We start from the raw sequence: 18,350 nt of genomic DNA on the forward strand, positions 1-18,350 counted from the left end.
GCCCCAGTAGGCCAGTAAGGATTGGGTTGAGGTACCCAGCTTACGCTAAGTCAGAAGTGGGCTTCGATTGACTGAGCCTGTACTGGGGGAATGGACCTTATTATATCACCATTTAGGGCAGATCTGCATATTCCAACTCTATAGATCCACATGTAAACAAGGTCAATCTACAATAAGCCCCTTTCATCAACCAGTGCTAAGAAGGTCTGACGGGGAGTGGGAGGGGTTGGAAGTTGATTCAGGACTATACGACTATGAGCTGACAGCTGTGGGTTACATGCTGCCATGCAGCACCTTTCCAAATGACTGCCTTAGGTTTGACCTTAAGCTGCCCCTCACTGTCTGATGTACTGCTAAGTTATTTTAGAAGACAGTGACTACATGCTCCAAAACCTTATGCCCTCAATTCACCCTGTGTTCCCATATGAACGTTCTAGGAGAACCTGCATGTTCAAACAAATGAGAGTAAGAACAAACTTTAAAAGTAGATGCTTCTCTGTCAAAGGTGTACAACTGTGGAATAGTCTCTACGATGAGTTAAGATTGTGCAATTCTATATGTAAATTCAAAAAAGAAATTAAAGCACTTAACAAAACCCTAGTACGACCAAGTACTTAAGAGCTATCATTAGGGCTTCTACGATCTATTGCAAACTTTCCTTCTCGTTGTTAACTGATTCTTGCCACGATCTTATTTTTTGTTTTTGTTTTTTGATGTAATGAAATGTAAAAGAGGGTAGGCATTCATAAGCTGCGGCCTCAGCCTACACCTTTTCGGTCTCCTATATGTAAACGCACATTATTACTGTAATGCATTTATGTGGAACTGACAAATTGACCGAAATAAATTATTTACTTACTTACTTAATGCTAGAAATTAATGGTATTTATTTCATTGAGGCATCTAGGAGAATTATCATGATGTTCATATCGAGCGATACACTTAGCGTGGAAGAATGGAGAACAATCTAATGATTAAATGACTGATTAATGTGAGAATTGCGATTCTCCCTTTTGTGATTGTGCCAGGTTTGAAATATGGAACTTTATACTGTTTAATATGAGATGTAGTACTGTATGAGTTCAAATGAGTTTAGATCCATTATTCTATGTTTGCTGCTCAGCGACTCATTTCGGTTGTTCCTTAGACTCAAGGAAAGAGGGAATTTAATAAATCACATGATATGGAAGCTGTGTGGCATCAAGGCCATGTTGGAAATACTTCTGTCTTTACCATGTGGGTGAGAAGTAAATGATGAAAATCCATGCAACAATCTGTGAATTTAATGGTGCCTTGGTTATTGGCAAATGTAAATGCCTCGTTGCATATTGAAGACCTTTTCTGGATCGGTATGAGCCATCGGTATATTCAGCATGTTAAGATTATGCATAGTCATAAATTGTATTTTTTATAAGATTGAAGGTTTATTATGAAGAAAATTAGTGGACAATTCGTAATCACAATGCACTGTACTAAAAAAACGTGAGGAATCATAGCCGTGAGAATCAGAAGTGAGTAGAATCGTAAAGACCCTGAAGACTCCCACACATAGAACGCACTAGAGTGAGTGAAAAGAGTGCTGGCATGTCAGAGGGCTGCTCTTGCTGAGCTACTCGCTCTACAATATACTTGGGATTGTGAATGGAGGAAGTGTTGGCCCTGGAAGGATAAAGCTAGCCTCGTTAGCATTCAGCCTCCTTAGCATTCAGCCTCGTTAGCATTCAGCCTAGTTAGCGTTCAGCCTCGTCAGCGTTCAGCCTCCTTAGCATTCAGCCTCCTTAGCATTCAGCCTCCTTAGCGTTCAGCCTCCTTAGTGTTCAGCCTCCTTAGCGTTCAGCCTCGTTAGCGTTCAGCCTCGTTAGCATTCAGCCTCGTTAGCATTCAGCCTCGTTAGCATTCAGCCTCCTTAGCATTCAGCCTTGTTAGCATTCAGCCTCCTTAGCATTCAGCCTCCTTAGCGTTCAGCCTCCTTAGCGTTCAGCCTCCTTAGCGTTCAGCCTCCTTAGCATTCAGCCTCCTTAGCATTCAGCCTCCTTAGCGTTCAGCCTCGTTAGCGTTCAGCCTCGTTAGCGTTCAGCCTCGTTAGCATTCAGCCTCCTTAGCATTCAGCCTCCTTAGCATTCAGCCTCCTTAGCGTTCAGCCTCGTTAGCGTTCAGCCTCCTTAGCGTTCAGCCTCCTTAGCATTCAGCCTCGTTAGCATTCAGCCTAGTTAGCATTCAGCCTCCTTAGCATTCAGCCTCCTTAGCGTTCAGCCTCGTTAGCGTTCAGCCTCGTTAGCGTTCAGCCTCGTTAGCATTCAGCCTCCTTAGCATTCAGCCTCGTTAGCATTCAGCCTCGTTAGCGTTCAGCCTCGTTAGCGTTCAGCCTCGTTAGCATTCAGCCTCGTTAGCATTCAGCCTCCTTAGCATTCAGCCTCGTTAGCATTCAGCCTCGTTAGCATTCAGCCTCGTTAGCATTCAGCCTCGTTAGCATTCAGCCTCGTTAGCATTCAGCCTCCTTAGCATTCAGCCTCCTTAGCATTCAGCCTCGTTAGCATTCAGCCTCGTTAGCATTCAGCCTCGTTAGCGTTCAGCCTCGTTAGCGTTCAGCCTCCTTAGCATTCAGCCTCCTTAGCATTCAGCCTCGTTAGCATTCAGCCTTGTTAGCATTCAGCCTCGTTAGCATTCAGCCTTGTTAGCATTCAGCCTCCTTAGCATTCAGCCTCCTTAGCATTCAGCCTCCTTAGCATTCAGCCTCCTTAGCATTCAGCCTCGTTAGCATTCAGCCTCTAGCTTGTGACCCTCAGGTCTTCACTTAGGAGACATCCTGTTTCATACACTCACTTCACTCAGCAGCACTGTCTCATTAGAATACTGCTCAGACAAACATCCACTCTGTCTATTCGGGTAACAGTCAATTAACTTGGGCGCATTGTAAGTCGTGGTAAGATGAGATGACATTTGTATATAAAATATGCTTGCATACCATTCAGTAACGTGTTGTTTTTTTTCTGGGCCAGGAAGAACTTCTGGGGCCTATACATAGCTGATGACATAGTCCAGATATAGATAGATACGTGTCTACAAACACAGTGCCGATGACTGTGAAGCAGTGCGTGGACAGACAGACATGCAGGGCACACATGACTTTCTATTTAAATAACATACATTGCCACAAGTCCCTTACTGACCCGAGTCACCTGCCCCTCTCTACCAGCAGCTAGGAACTGCTGGAGCAAGGTAACCTTGTGTTGTCATCAACAAACAGCACGGAGAGAGTATGTAAACACACACATACTACAGATTTAGGTCTTGCAGAGTGAGACAGAAAAAGAGAGAGAGAGAGAGAGAGATGCAGGGCTGGAGTGGAATGTCACTTAGACACATACAAGGTCTTTATCAGCAGTGTGTGAGAGTGAGAGAGAGAGAGATAGAGAGGCAAGAGTGAAAATAGCGGTAGTTCCTACGGTAACAGCTAGGCTTTGTCCCATAGGTCACGACCTCTCTTGTGCTCGCTCAGCCAAGCCTGCTGAGGAGGGCACTGCACAGTGAGCTGAGGACGAGCAAGGTCAAACGTGTTTGTGTGCATTAGGGTTAGGGTCCGAAGGATGGGGGAGGGGAGGGGAGGGCTGCCTGGCTGTCACCCCCTCCACCCTCCCCGCTACACTGACAAAGGCCCCCGCTACCCAAGAGCCACTGGGGTCGCCATGACGATGCCATGGCAATGCCGACACACAGATCACGTTTTGAAACGGGTGGCGGTGGGCAGGCAGGCAGGCATTTGAAATCCACAGCAACCTGTTACCAGTGGAGTTCAGCATCTCGTTAGCTCACTTACGGTTAGCTCTGAAAATAGGCTAAACGTGTATTACCTCGTCTGACTGTGCCGGTGATCAGAGAGAGGCGAGGTGTGTGTATGAAGCACAGCACAATCCATATATCCAGTCTGATGGATCTCTACCCAGCGGCTTAGCCGGCCACCCAACCCCCCCAACCAGGCTCACCCTCCATCACACAGGCAGCCCATAAGGCAGCTCGAGTGAGCTAAGGCAGGGGCGGAGCTATGAGGCTGGGGGCGGAGCTATGGGCAAGCTGATAAACATGTTCCAAACATGGCCCAGGCATGTAGACGGGGCTCCTACTCTCCCCACGGGAAAGCATACACATCAGCCTAGGGCTAGTTTTGCACAGCCGTCTCAAATGTCCAGGGAATAATCATCTCTGGCACCGTTAAGCTGATCTGTTAAGTCTTTATGGTCTTGCTAGCGATGTCGTTCATCACACTTGGAGTAGTGCACTTAAATTGGATCATGGTATCCGATCTGCTGACATCTCTACATCCACCTGACCTAGATGGACATCTGGCTAATATAGCTGAGATGAATCAGTATGCCTCCATGGCGGTTATCTGTGTCCCAGAGGCATCCATTAGAACGCCATGCTTCCCAAAAGCCCTGAAGGAGCAAGACAACAACCGCCGAAGAGGGTGACGGCAAGAACATGCAGTTAGATAAGGCTGGCGGCGGACCAAGAAGGGAGAGAGGTGTGTATGGGCTTGTCATGGAAAAACAACGCAAACATTACGTTGCCCTGCAGGAGAGAACATACCTCCTTGCCAAGGGAAAAAAACTGAGATATGTACTCTTTGTCTAGTCTGTTTCATAATGAAATCAACATTGAAGCAATCAAGAAACTGGCTTAGTTTAAAATCAGGCTTGCAGAGTTGAGTTCATAACATGTGAAAAACAGAGATTAAGTAAGTAAACAAGACACTAAACCCCCCGTACCTTTCTGATCCAAAATCTTGAAGTCTTCCATGCGACCTTGCTCTCTGCCTCGGCGAGCAGCCCTTTCAATGAGCTTGTATGATTATGCCCTGTGTGTCTATGAGTGGACCACAGGGTTAATGTTTAATGTGGTCTGAGTGCTGACAGGCCTGTAAGAAGAGGGGCCGTGGGGGGCCCAACACTGGTCTTAGACCAGGGGATATGGGCTGATGGGGCTTTACGTCAGCCTCGGCCTGTCCGTTTGTTTGAAGAGTTGGGTTTATGAGCCCAGCTTGGGGCTTTGGACCGTGCCCGCAGAGCAAACACCTGAGTGCTCCTTATCACCACGCGCTGATACGCTGGCCGGCGCCCTCTCACCGCTGGGCAGCGTGACCAAAGTACAGGTTAGTGGGTGAGGTGTGACTGACACTGGGCTTTTAGCTGTAGTTTATTTATGGTAGATGATCCAGATGATAACCCAGTGGTTCAAATTAAAACCTCCTATTATCAGGTCGTTTACCTTTAGTCTGGCTGTTATATTTAGAATGAAACTTTGGCTCAGATATTTACTGACATGCAGCAAGTCCCTCAGCACCAATAAGCCGGTGGACGTCTGGAAACGTTTCGGAGGTGAACCGTCCCCCTTAACCAGGCATGTCCAAAGTCCTTAACCAGGCCTGGTCCAAAGTCCGGCCCTGGGGCCAATTGCGGCCCGTGGGCAGATTTTAAGTGGCCCTCGGCTTGTCTCTCAAAATATACTATATGTGGCCTCAGGCTCTACACAGTATTGGTTAATCAAGCACGTTCAATTTGCACTTTTTTCCCTTCACCTAACGAAGACAGCACTATCATACAGTTTGTACAGGAACCAAGTAGGAACAACACATGCAGAACCGAGTACATTTGTATGTGATTTTGTATGTGACCTGGCCCCCCAGCATTTTCACATGATCTAATCTGGCCCCCATTCAAAAAAGTTTGGACACCCCTGCCCTTAACGCTTAAGGTATTCCCTGAAGAATTAAGGCCTTAACCTCAGAAGGTCCTGGGCCAGATTCAAACCCAGGCCGTCACGGACCCGTAATATGTGCCTTATGGCTCATTTCTAGGGCTGGGACGGATCAGAAAACCCACGGATCGGATCGCGTGACGGATTTTGAGCCACGGATCACGGATTTTTCGGATCAGCAAAAAAAAAAAAAAATAGGCTATATCAGATTTTTTATCTCAAAATTAGATTTTCGATTTGAATTTTTAATACTATTATACTTCTCTAACCATTTGTTGCCCTGCACAGCTCAAAAAAATTTTTTTTCTCATGACACAATTTATGCTTTTACTCTGAAGGCAAAACAACCCAACTTCCTGTTTTAGGTGGCACTGCGCCTAACTTCCTGCCTGTTGCTTGCTAACGTAGTCACATGACACGGGTACAGACCAGACCGGGTGAGTCTGGAAACATAACGTTGATGCTACGTTATGCTACTCGGTGGCCCCACGTGTTGTTTTGTTGTTATGCGTCCAAGGCAACATTTCACCGTCCGGTGATAATGTGTTTGTGAAACGTGTGCGCGCGTGTGTGTGTGTGTGTGTGTGTGTGTGTGTGTGTGTGTGTGTGTGTGCGCGTGTTGTGGCTCGTGCTATCTTGTGCAGCGCGCAACATGCTGCTCGCATTCCTGTGCTTTTTCAGAGGTGTTGAAATAAGTTTGCTGTCTTTAGTAGCCACTAGCCACAGCCTTCAGAGAGACTTTACAGCGAAGGGATGAGGAAGCTCACTTGTGCTTGCCATGATGATGCCTGTCTGTGTCTGGCTGCGCTGCAGGCGTTCTCATACACTAACGTTAAACGTTAAATGAAACGAAATGGGGGGGGGGGGGGGGGTTCCGCGGACCAAGGCGTTCCGAACCGTGTGCCGAACCGTGGGGGCTGATCCGTACGGGTCACGGATTATCCGTGATCCGTCCCAGCCCTACTCATTTCCACCACATTTTACTGCCCTGCACAGCTCGTCACCAGTCGGCTCTACTCGTTTCGGCCCGATGGATGTTCTGCTTCGACCGCCGTTCATCTGCCCCCACCCACCACCGCCCACAGCTGGTCGTCATAGCAACCGCATATCTGTCCTTCGCCTAATAGCCGAAGTAGGCTATAACATAACGTTACAATTAAATCCATCCACAGAACTTTTAAACTGTTTATGAAATACTGGTGCCTCTAAATGACCTACAGTGTACATGGGCAAATGTGATAATCGGCCAGGAGAATGGATATCACTTTGTAGTTAGTCAAACTCACAGGCATGCGCTGCGCGCGGACGGGAGAGGCGCAACAGAGTGAAACCTGTACCCCGCGGCCTCTCACCAGGCAAGACCGCAGCTTCACCAAAGACCCGCTGCGGCCTAGCGGAGCGCTGCACTCAACTAACTACAGGAGCTTCCTGAGCAGCGGACTTTTTCTCTCTCAGACAATTGCCACGATTTTATTTCACCGGAGGCGAAGGCAGCAACACAAAAGACTGATGGAAATATACATAACAGAAGAGAAGGTAAGCCCACTAAACTGGTATGCAGCATTGCATTGACAGTCAGTAGGTAGACAGAGTAAACACGATTCTGCCTGACCAATCAGTCGTCAACAATGTTTTCACGTCACCGTATGGTACCGGGTTCACAGAATAGAACCCGACGAGGCAGGTACGAAAAGTAGCACGACTCGACCCCAATACAACCCGGGCTGGGACGGTTTTTAGCGGTGGAATGAGACAATTTGAGACAGGAGCGGGATCGCGCTACTACCTGCGGTGGAAATGGGCCATTAGACCACTAGGTGACCACCAGGATGCACCCATTACTACTGTATGTCTTTACTTACACAGGAACAGCTTGTTCAGCAAACATCTGAACAGATTCTTCAATCACCCTGATTCACCCATTGAGTGTTTCTCATCTACATTGATCATAAAAATGGCTTAGTTCTATTTACCATCCTTATGTAAATGGGATTAATAAAAGCAATGTAATGATACAACTATCTGTGCCGACTTTACTGGGAGCCATCTCCCATAGGAACACTTTACTCGGTGCATCTCCAAATTCTATCTACTGGATGTCTACTCCACTTACTGAGGTCAACTGCTTTCCCAACTATTCTATTTCTAAATTGGCAGGACTACTTGTGATTTTTTTTTTTTTTTTTAAGCTTGCATCACTTAGTGAGTTTTAAGGGTCAGGTTTTTGGAGAGGACAAGTGTTACACAAGACGTGTCGCTGCTTCGCCATGCCGACAGATTCAACACCCACTCACCGCTGCATCCAGTTGAGAAATAAAATATTAAGCCTTAGGGGTTACATAAAGTGCAGTGGACTTTGACTTGTGAATTGACAGCGAGTTCAGTGTCAGAATAACAATGGCACGTCCAGGATAGAGCTCAAAGCAGTGGGCGAGGGTGCAGTGTGACTGTGACAGTGGATCATGTTACCCCCAAGGTCTATGGTGACTTGACCATTCATTCACATTGACTATTTTTAGCACACTATTACATGGTGAGAAAGAGCGCGTGCAATTATGTGGTGGGATTCAAACAAGCGCATCAAAATTCATGGCGGAAATTATCAATTTGACATAATGAACAGAAACTCTCTGTGGAGTCAAAGCGTGTTGAACTGGTGTTAACTCATTGAGTGCCAATGACGTCGATCGACGTCAAAGTAAACGTCAAATGCGTTTTTTGACGGTGGGACGTGGATCAAAGCCTCCTGCATCTCCTGTACAAATATTGTAGCTATTGAAGGTGTATAACCTATTTTACAGACCCATTAGGTGGCGACAGTGCTCTCCAAATTAGAGAAAGGTCAGGAAAACAGCAGGAAAAAGCCCCGTGATGAAAGAGAAACCGCTCATGCTGCAGCCAGAGCCATATAGATTGCTCTGGCTGGAGCTGACGTTGGCTGTGAACAGCAGTCAATCCGCGCCCACAACTGAGCCTCTCTGTCTCTGCTGTATAGTTTCTCCACACGATTAGCCGCCAGAAAAGCAGCACCCGACGCCGAAGGGCCAAACCATTCTCAGCAGTCCAGTTTGGCTTTTCCCTGTCACGCTGGGAGCCGGCGCACAAAAACGGAGCACTCCGAAAATAGACGCTGGGTGCGTGAGGCTGTGTGTTACTGTGGGGAGGAGTTTGCAGCTGAGGGGGGGAGAGGGGGGTGGGGCACGCAGGGCACCACACAACTACACCACGTCACTACATCAGAAAATATTAGCTTCAGACTCAGTGAATGTGCTTGAAATGCTTCATTTCACAAAAGGCGGAATATCTCAGCTTCTAATTTGAAACGCCTGTTTTTGCTCAAAACAACCTATCTTCTCCGGCTCATAACTAAAGAACGGAAAATGGTATCAATAAACTTTTTTTTGCTGATGATACAATAGAGTCTCCTCGTTCTTTGTGCGTGTTCGGTGTTTACATAGTAATATCACACAATATTCTGTGGGCCTCGAGAAATCACTGAAAACGCTCTGAAACTCTGGCACTGGGAGCGTCCGTTCTCCAAAAGTGGCTGGCACTCAATGAGTTAATATTCAAGGCAAAGATGATCTGAGGCCTTTATTGTCTTCGGTTCTGCAGAAAACAAGATGGCAAACGTGAATAACTGTTTCAAGACAGATTTGTGTGACTGCGTGCAAAGGTGCCCAAATGTTTTCATGACATGACACCGGACGTTTCCTCTTGTCTTTCTAATGTCTTCGTGTGTATTGATGATGAAGTTTGGAGTGGATTTAGTTTGAGTGAGGTAAGGCTTCTAAATACAGTGTAGGCATTTAGAATGTATAGCCTAGCTGTCATCACTCTGACTAGTTTTGGTTATAATAAGGTTGCAACCAGGAGATGTGGCATCTTTGGTTGCTTCTTGCATTGCAAGATGATACATTAAGCACTACAAGCCACTTTAAGCCACAAAACAATAGTGTTTGTAATCCATAAATACTTAAATCAACAACATCTTTGATGGATTTTTTTAAGGCATAGATGAATTAATGAATGGAGCTCATGATTAAAGGTTAAAACTTCATAGGGCCCCTCAGTGTGGAAGGGAAATAGTTTTGATCGTCTCATTGTGATATAGTGGTTACAAATAATGATGATAATAATAATAACAATAATAATAATAATAATAATTATTATTATTATTATTATTATTGTCATTGTTTAGGGTCTATTCTTCTGCTATGAGTGGAGCCATATATTTCCTGTGGAGACGGTGGGGGAATATGAGGTTACAGAGCTGTGTAACCTTGACCTGCTACAACACAGCAGCAGGTGGTGGTTATCTCTGCATGAATCTCAGATGATAGCTCTTAGCTACATGTAGCCATCCCTCCAGTGTGCCAGAAATGTTTACAGCTGAACCAATGGCACGCTTCGTCTCTGCTTCCTTCCCTCCGGCTCTCGCTGTTCCCGGGTGCTCTCCTGAAGCTACGCCTCCGTTCTGTGCCAAACACTGGCTGCTGCCACATTGTGCTTTATTTCCAAATGCGTCAGGAGGATCAAATGCAGACTACCATTACAAAACGTCTCTCTCTGCAGTCTGCACCCAAACTGTAACTTTCAGAATGGGGAAACAGCAGCCATCTTTTCCAGCTGGTTTGGTCACAGATGTTATGGCTAGGGTAACAAGAATGCAATCTCCCTACAGCAGTCCCAAAAGTTGCATACTAAACAGGGCCAACATCAGCATTTAAATTTAAAGTGTCTCTGTAGTCACCTTAACTTTGACTTCTTATCTAGTTTAGAACATAAATGTTCATCGGGTTTCACTGTACTCATATGCTGATGTAACTGTACTCTCTGGTGGTAGAGCTACACCATATTGTAAAGACTATTTGTGCCATCTATTTCAATTGAGATTGTTTGGGAAGCGGTCTGAAACCACAAGGCAAAAACGACCACGAGTAATATTGCAGATTTGACTTGAAGCTATGAATTGTGCAGCTTTACTATGCTACTGTATGCTGTGCTCAGCACAAATGCACATACCCTGTCTCTTGCCAAAGAGAACGGCATGCCAAGAGAGTGTGTGCTCTCTCCCAGCTGCTCTGGCCCTGATGCTGTGCCAGCACACACTGCCAGGAGTTTGGTAACGTACACACACAGTGTAGGTTGACTGAGGTGAATGCTACTCACCTCAGTCCACCTCCTGTGTGTACAGTGATAATTCACCTCAATCAACCTCCACAGTAGGGCTGAGTATTGGCAAGGATGTATCAAGATACATTGCGACATACATATTGCGATATATTGCAATACTCTAATTTACTGAAAATTTTAAAATAACAGTTGAAAATACAACTTGCTGTGTACCACCCACAGGTAGTGTAATATGTACATCACATTAAGGTATATTGATGACTCAGTGGACAAATTGAGGCAAAACTATTTAATTCAACATTTTCATTCCAATTTATTGGAACGGTATTTGGAAATTTGCACAGTTGCACACTGTGGAAAAAAAAATTAAGTGCACAAGTATTCTTATTGTGTCACTGGACACACACACGGCTGTGCAAAAAAACCCGATACAGCGATATATTGCGATATTTTTCTGAAATATCGATACAGTATTGCGTCGCGAGAGAGGAAAAAAATCTCTATATATTGCCCTATTGATTTTATTGCACAGCCCTACTACTACTACTACACAGTGTGTAAAATGTGATCAAACGCGTGGCATTGTAGGTAGATTGAGGTGAATGCTGTTCATGTGCTGTTACATTACAGAGGGGAATTTAAACTCTTAGCATCATGGCAAATCTGGCATAATATATAGTTAGCCATCAGAAAGGGCACTTTCATCCGACTAATGGACAAAACAATAGCAAACATACAACAATCAGCTTTATTTCCCTTATAGGATTAAGGTTAATGGCAGGGTGGGGGTGGGGGGGGGGGGGTGTGAAAAATAAACGTTGATGTGGCAGAGATCATTCAAATCCCCAGGAAATGAAGATCATTGATTTCATAAATGACCTCAGTCTCTTTATGGTTACAGTTTTCGTACAAGACCTTTCTCAAGCCATCTCATGGGGGGGGGGGGAATCATCTTCAGAAATACTTATACCAAATCGTTAACCAATTAAGAGACAGCAGAGTTGCATGGTGTCTCTGCAGGAATCTTTGATTTTAAGTCAAGAAACACAAAGCTCACAGCCCTTCAAGTAAACGATTCTGTCTCTGATTCTGTCGCCGTCACATTTTCTGAGGCAAAATTGCCCAAAACCCAGACAAGTCCGAGTTGAAGGTTGGGAGCATTTCTCTGTGCTCAGACAGCTGTGTGGTGTCTCTTGTTACATTTTCCAGCATGACATTGGAGTCCTGAACTCCCCCTTTCTGCCTGCCAAATCAGCCAGCGTGTTTGTGGGGAGGCAGGCAGCGGACAGGCCTGGCCACAGAGCTGCACTGCTCTGCTCGAGTAGTAGGTCCACTCAATGCAGCAAAGAGACTACAATACATATAGTCCATCATAGGCATCACGATCTGACCTTCCGTTTCCCAGAAAATGTCAACTTTTCTCTGATTGGATAGTTTGACGTCGGCGCCAATTTTTATCCAATCAGAGAAAAGTTGACATTTTCTGGGAAACGGAAGGTTGGATCGCGATGCCTATAAATCGACCATTATGTATTTTTTCACCCCGAATCCAATGCTGCCATCCATGAGTCTCTATGGGTTACGGTTGCGGAGATACGTCCGCCCTGCCTGCAGGACTACAGGAGAGCGATAGAGGACAGCGGGGGGTTGGGGGTTTCAAGTCACCGAGCAAACACTCTATTTCAGTGACTGCTGTCAGAATATAGAGCCCTTTAACACGTATTTGAACACAAAAACATCGCTGAACGCACCGCATATGAGCACCAACTGTCATCTGCAACGGTTAAAACAGATGTTTATATTATTCCATGGGCTAGGGGGGTTAGGGGGGGCTCATTTAATTTATTTACACACTCTCCATCACAAGAGCTGTGCATAAGCTGCACAGCTGTTTGGACATTATGCTTATTTTGCTTCTCACAAAGAACGCGCCGGGCCGCTGGCAGAAGTAAAATCCTTCATCCAAAACAATCTTCCAAACGGCTTGATTGATAGCACGGTCATATCGCCGTTATTATTCTCCTCAACGCTAGCAAGAAAACCCCCGTGATGCTCAAACAGGCAGAACTGGCTTGCAGGATACAGATGATCAGATGCTCATAACCTGCATATGGGCCTACTAGCCTCATTGCCACTACAAACTGCCGTTAATGTCAGAGAGGACAAGCACTGACGAGGCGTGGCAGTCTGATCGGGTCAGTGAGGCTGTCGGAGAGCGGGGTGGAGTCGCACACTGACAGAGCAGAGCAGACCGGGGGGAGATAGGTAGATAGATGCCTCAACGTCAAGTTGGCAATGAAGAAGAGACACGCAGGCAGTAAATCTTCCAACAAAGAGCCAGTCGTCCCCATTGACAGACAGAGAGGAGAAGCAGCAACAGAGAGATGTGACACGCGTCTATAGGGACACGCTAAGAGACACTGCAGGCCTACCGGAAAGACAAGATCGACCGACAAAAGGAGGTTGGGGGAGAATGAGAGAGACATTCCTATGGAGGAGCAGTTAAGTCCTCCTGTCAAATATCCAAGTCCCCTCTCTCGTCAAACAGACAAACTCAGCTTACATGTGTGGCTGCGTCCCCCTCGATGATCATTAGCACAGACAATCTCCTGTCCAGAGCTGCTTACTGTAAGTCTGCCTGCAAGGCCCAATCCTGTCCAACCTACAAGGATCTGAGCAGAAGATGGGCTCACAGCAGGGGGGCACAGCCCTGGCTCAGGGGCACAGCCCAGGCTCAGGGGCAAGGTCACCACAGGGGGGCACAGCCCTGGCTCAGGGGCAAGGTCACCACAGGGGGGCACAGCCCTGGCTCAGGGGCAAGGTCACCACAGGGGGGCACAGCCCAGGCTCAGGGGCAAGGTCACCACAGGGGGGCACAGCCCTGGCTCAGGGGCAAGGTCACCACAGGGGGGCACAGCCCAGGCTCAGGGGCAAGGTCACCACAGGGGGGCACAGCCCTGGCTCAGGGGCAAGGTCACCACAGGGGGGCACAGCCCAGGCTCAGGGGCAAGGTCACCACAGGGGGGCACAGCCCAGGCTCAGGGGCAAGGTCACCACAGGGGGGCACAGCCCAGGCTCAGGGGCAAGGTCACCACAGGGGGGCACAGCCCAGGCTCAGGGGCAAGGTCACCACAGGGGGGCACAGCCCAGGCTCAGGGGCAAGGTCAAAGCTGGGGGGGCAGAGGGCACAAGGTGAAGGATAAACAGGCACAGAAGTGATGGCAACCATCCCTTCAGATTTAAGGATGATTTGAGATTTTAGGACGTCTTCATGCTGGCTTTAGTGTAAAGTAAACAAACACTTGCAGTAAGTGTGATGAACATGAGGTGTCGTTAAGGCGTACTCTCTAAAGTATGCTCAGTGTTAACGTTTCTTTTCACTGTTCAGCTGACGATGCAGGCAGGAGGAAAAATAGGTCAGTGGAACTTGGTTCTTGTTGCTAACGTACTGACAAAACATGTCTTCACGGACCCACAACAGAGACGCATGATCAACTCTGAAGAAAGTTCAGTTGGGACAAGAACCTGTATGTCCTGTTTGAGGAGAGGGGAGAAAGCCCTGTCTCTCTCTCTCTCTCCCTCCCTGGGTCTGTCTGTCTCTCTCCCTCCCTCCCTCCCTCCCTCCCTCCCTGAGTCTAGGTCTGTCTCTCTCTCCCTGTGTCTGCGTCTGTCTCTCCAGGCTGTGAACGCAAACCAGAAGCTGATTACAGGTCTCGGGTTCCTGGAGACAGAACTGTCACCGCGCAGCACAGAAACTAGCTCCACCAAGAACATCGGCAGGCAGGTCGAGTCTGTGATGGCACATAAACAAAGCAAACACAAAGCCTGCCGGGAAATGGGCAGAGTTCAGAGAATTGGTTTGTAACGTGCATTGTGCATTAGAGAGATAAGGGTTGCCTAAACGTATTGCATCCCTCTGATTACAATGGTGAAGTTGAATGAAGAGCGCTGATAAGTTACAATTTAAAAACAAAAATGATGTCCTCTAGTTTCAACATGTGAGGTATTATGCAGGGCGAATAAGTGGGGACCCCTTCTCCCTGTCCCACTACAGTGTCTAGAGGACTGTCCCACTACAGTCTCTATAGGACTGTCCCACTACAGTGTCTATAAGACTGTCCCACTACAGTCTCTATAGGACTGTCCCACTACAGTCTCTATAGGGCAGTGATTCTCAAACTTTTTCATAACTGACACTAATTAGACCACACGGACCCCCATTTGATGAGTTTTTGTCCAAGGGTCCTCCATCTGATAATTACTTTTTATTTTAGAAGTTTTATTACAGAAAGTTTATGATTATGAAACCCACGACTAAAACAGTCATACATTATGTCATTGTGTTACTTATGGATGGAATTATAATGAAAATAAATGATTCCCCTTTTTGCTGGGGACCCCCTTGAACCGCCTCAAGGACCCCTGGCGGTCGCCAGACCCCACCTTCAGAACCACTAGGATGGTGGAAATGATTTGCAAATTATTCTTATTTTATATTTTAATGTGTGTGGAATTAAGCATGATGAGAATCAAATTAGCTCCATCCAGCGTGTGCGGACAATCACAGGAAAGGGCATGGAAGTTACTTAAACATATTTTCCGATAACTGCCAAATGTATCCAACACGATACAACACTATATGAATTGCCCTGAAGCTGTAAACTCCACCCGCTTGGTACTCACCAGTAGGTGAAAACAAACCGTTTGATGCAAGTACTATTTGACTGATTGACTCTGGTCTAGTGTGTGCATTTTGATGTGGTCTGGAATTTAACCTGTGAAGTGATTTATTCCTCAGTCGATTCAACGCTATGCTTTCACATGGCATGATTACGCCATCATCACAAATAAAAGAGCTGTCACTTTGGACTGCGGCAAACATAACGAGATCATTGATGGATTTTTAACCATGCTGACCACAATGATAAGGCACGCAAAATGAGCTGTGAGAGACCACCTTTGATCCCAATGTAAACTCCACGTCAACCTGCAGACTGGCTATAAGAGCGAGCAAACAGAGAGAGGGGGGGGGGGGGGGGGTTATGTCAAAGTCTAGGACTGAGCTGTATGTGTGGAGGTTATTTGGCACTGGACTGCAGAAACAGACCACCGCCGTCTTCAGATCACCTCCAAAACTCTCAGAGCACTAGAATGGCTTGAGGCGGGGCAGTTGGGAATAGACACACATATGTATGTATAATGTTGTGTAACTGACAGTGTCTCTATCCCTAACTGCCCCTGCCATACGGAAATAAATATACCCAACAGTTACTAACTGTTAGGTATTTCCGCATGCTGGTCAAGGGCTTGACGTATAGATGGAAAATGCGTTTTTTTTTTTTTTTTTTTTTTTACTTTCCAAACACTAAAAATACTGGTCTCTTCTAGTCCAGTGTGTCCAAACATTACAAACATAAACAAACCGTCTCCCGCCTCTGAGTACATGTGACATTCATACAGTCAGTCCTTATGTCTTTATGTCTTTACACCCTGACAATCCAATCCAACACAAATAGAAACATCACAATGTATAAGCAGTGTGACGGCAGTGTTTACACAGGGGGGAACTATAGTACAAATTGGGCCTTTAAGCGGGTTATGATGATCACACATTGTGGCATAAGCCAGGCTGCATTCCTTGGTTGCCTGGAGGAAGGAGGACTGGTACAGCAGGATCTGGGTCCAATTTCACTCTCAAAGACGAAGAGCGTCGTGAAAGAAAATGAATATTAGAAGGTGGTCAATTTCCTAATAATGTGAAAATAAATGATCAGATGAGCTGTAGCGAAGTCCCCCCCCCCAAGCACATCTCTCTCCAAACATACTCACACAACCCACTCACAGGAACTGGCAACAATGTGACAATGTGTCTCTGCTTAGTGCTCGATAATATGAATTAATCCCGTGCGTGCGGTGATGTAGCGCTACATAGCCTAGAGCTAGGTAAACCCTGACATCCACTCTGATAAGCATCAAGCAAACAACTTGCATTATGAATGAACAAACACCACTTCACTAGGTCGTAGGCTATGAATTTGCCTAATGGTTCATCATGTCAGCAGCCCAAAAATGACAAGCTAAACCGCAAATAAAAAGGTGGGTCGATCAAACAATTTAATCTACTGTATTCTGAATATGAGAGAGAGAGAGAGAGAGAGAGAGAGGAGCCAGCCTCAGGCTTGCTTTAACAGTCACTCCACAGCACCTGCTCTGAACCATTCTCCATCCATCACTTCATCCGACACCACCGGTCAAGAGTCTAAACAGCAAAAGTAATTAACACCAATAATGAGCAATAATAACTAGCAGTCATGATTCACTTCACTATTTTGATTTGAACCAGAAATGATGATGGATATCCCAAAGTCCCTCCCAGATAGGAGGTGAGAGCCTCGTTGATACACACAGCAGCACACACAGGCCATATGAGGTGAGAAACACCTCTCAGCAGGGTGTCCAGTGTGCACCTGTCTGACATGGTGGAGAGGAAACAGTGTAACACAGCATGCCTGCTCACTTGTTACACAGCGGTGACATTATAGCAACATTGTAGCCAGACACATTCAAGCATGCATGGAGCGAAGGTCTGAAGAAGAAACAAAATAACTAGTCAGCGCACACAGCTTCTTCTTCTATAATAAGATCTCCGGCTGTTTAGACTAGTGGGGTATTATGAGCTGCCTGCAAAGAAATAGCCTTTGTGTTCAGCGCATGCTGGCTCAATGATGAATAGCTTACATCACTGGGTGATGTATCGATAAGCAAAGCGCCACTTAGCTGCGCAGGCGTGCAAACTGAAATCAGATTAGAGGCAATAACAATGGCCCTATAATCTTGGAAGGATTTATTAACTACCCACCCCCCACCCCCGCCGGATTCCCGACAAGACGACCATGTGCAAGTCAGAGATATGAATTGGACATATTAATAAGGCTATTCTGAAAAAATATATATCGGCTGCCTGCAATCAGATCTGTGCACTGTGAAAATGCCATGCCATAACGTTAGTCACTCAGCTGCATGGTGCAAAGCATAAAAGAGTGTAGTGTGCATATCTCTGCATGGACGTTAGTTACCTTACAGTGGACAGCCCAGTCCAACGCCGGCATGATCGTCTGGAATCTCGGTGCGTTGAGAAGAAGCTGTCAGTGCAGGAACGCCCGGGAGGAACGAGGAGGGAAAAAATAGTCCCCGACCCCAACCACCACGTCCTTGTTTGTCTCCCTCCCAGCAGCGCTGCCTGCCGCTGTCAAAATCCCCCACCACGTCTCGCACACCCGCCGGATATGACGTCATGACGGACAGCTGGCGTATACACCCGAGACGCGCACACCCCCTGACACACCTATAGTTTCAGCGAATAGAAAGCGCGCAGTCGTTCCCTTGGAGAAGGACGCCCCCTAACTCTGGGATGCTCTCCTCCAGTCCTCAGCTCACCCTGGCTGATGATAGCCTTTCCA

At 46.6% G+C, this 18,350-nt stretch overlaps 1 protein-coding gene across 1 annotated transcript in view; it reads right to left on the reverse strand.

Moving 5' to 3' along the window:
* Positions 1 to 18,096, reverse strand: part of pparab (peroxisome proliferator-activated receptor alpha b) — a gene marked incomplete at its 3' end in the record, with an annotated part of 46,925 nt that extends 28,829 nt beyond the window's left edge. Inside the window, exon 1 of the mRNA XM_083662942.1 lies at positions 17,967 to 18,096. The remainder of the gene's footprint in view (positions 1 to 17,966) is intronic.
* Positions 18,097 to 18,350: the final 254 nt, after the last annotated feature.

The sequence above is a fragment of the Poromitra crassiceps genome (assembly GCF_964638095.1).
Source record: "Poromitra crassiceps genome assembly, chromosome: 30".
NCBI classification, from domain to species: Eukaryota; Metazoa; Chordata; class Actinopteri; order Beryciformes; family Melamphaidae; genus Poromitra; species Poromitra crassiceps.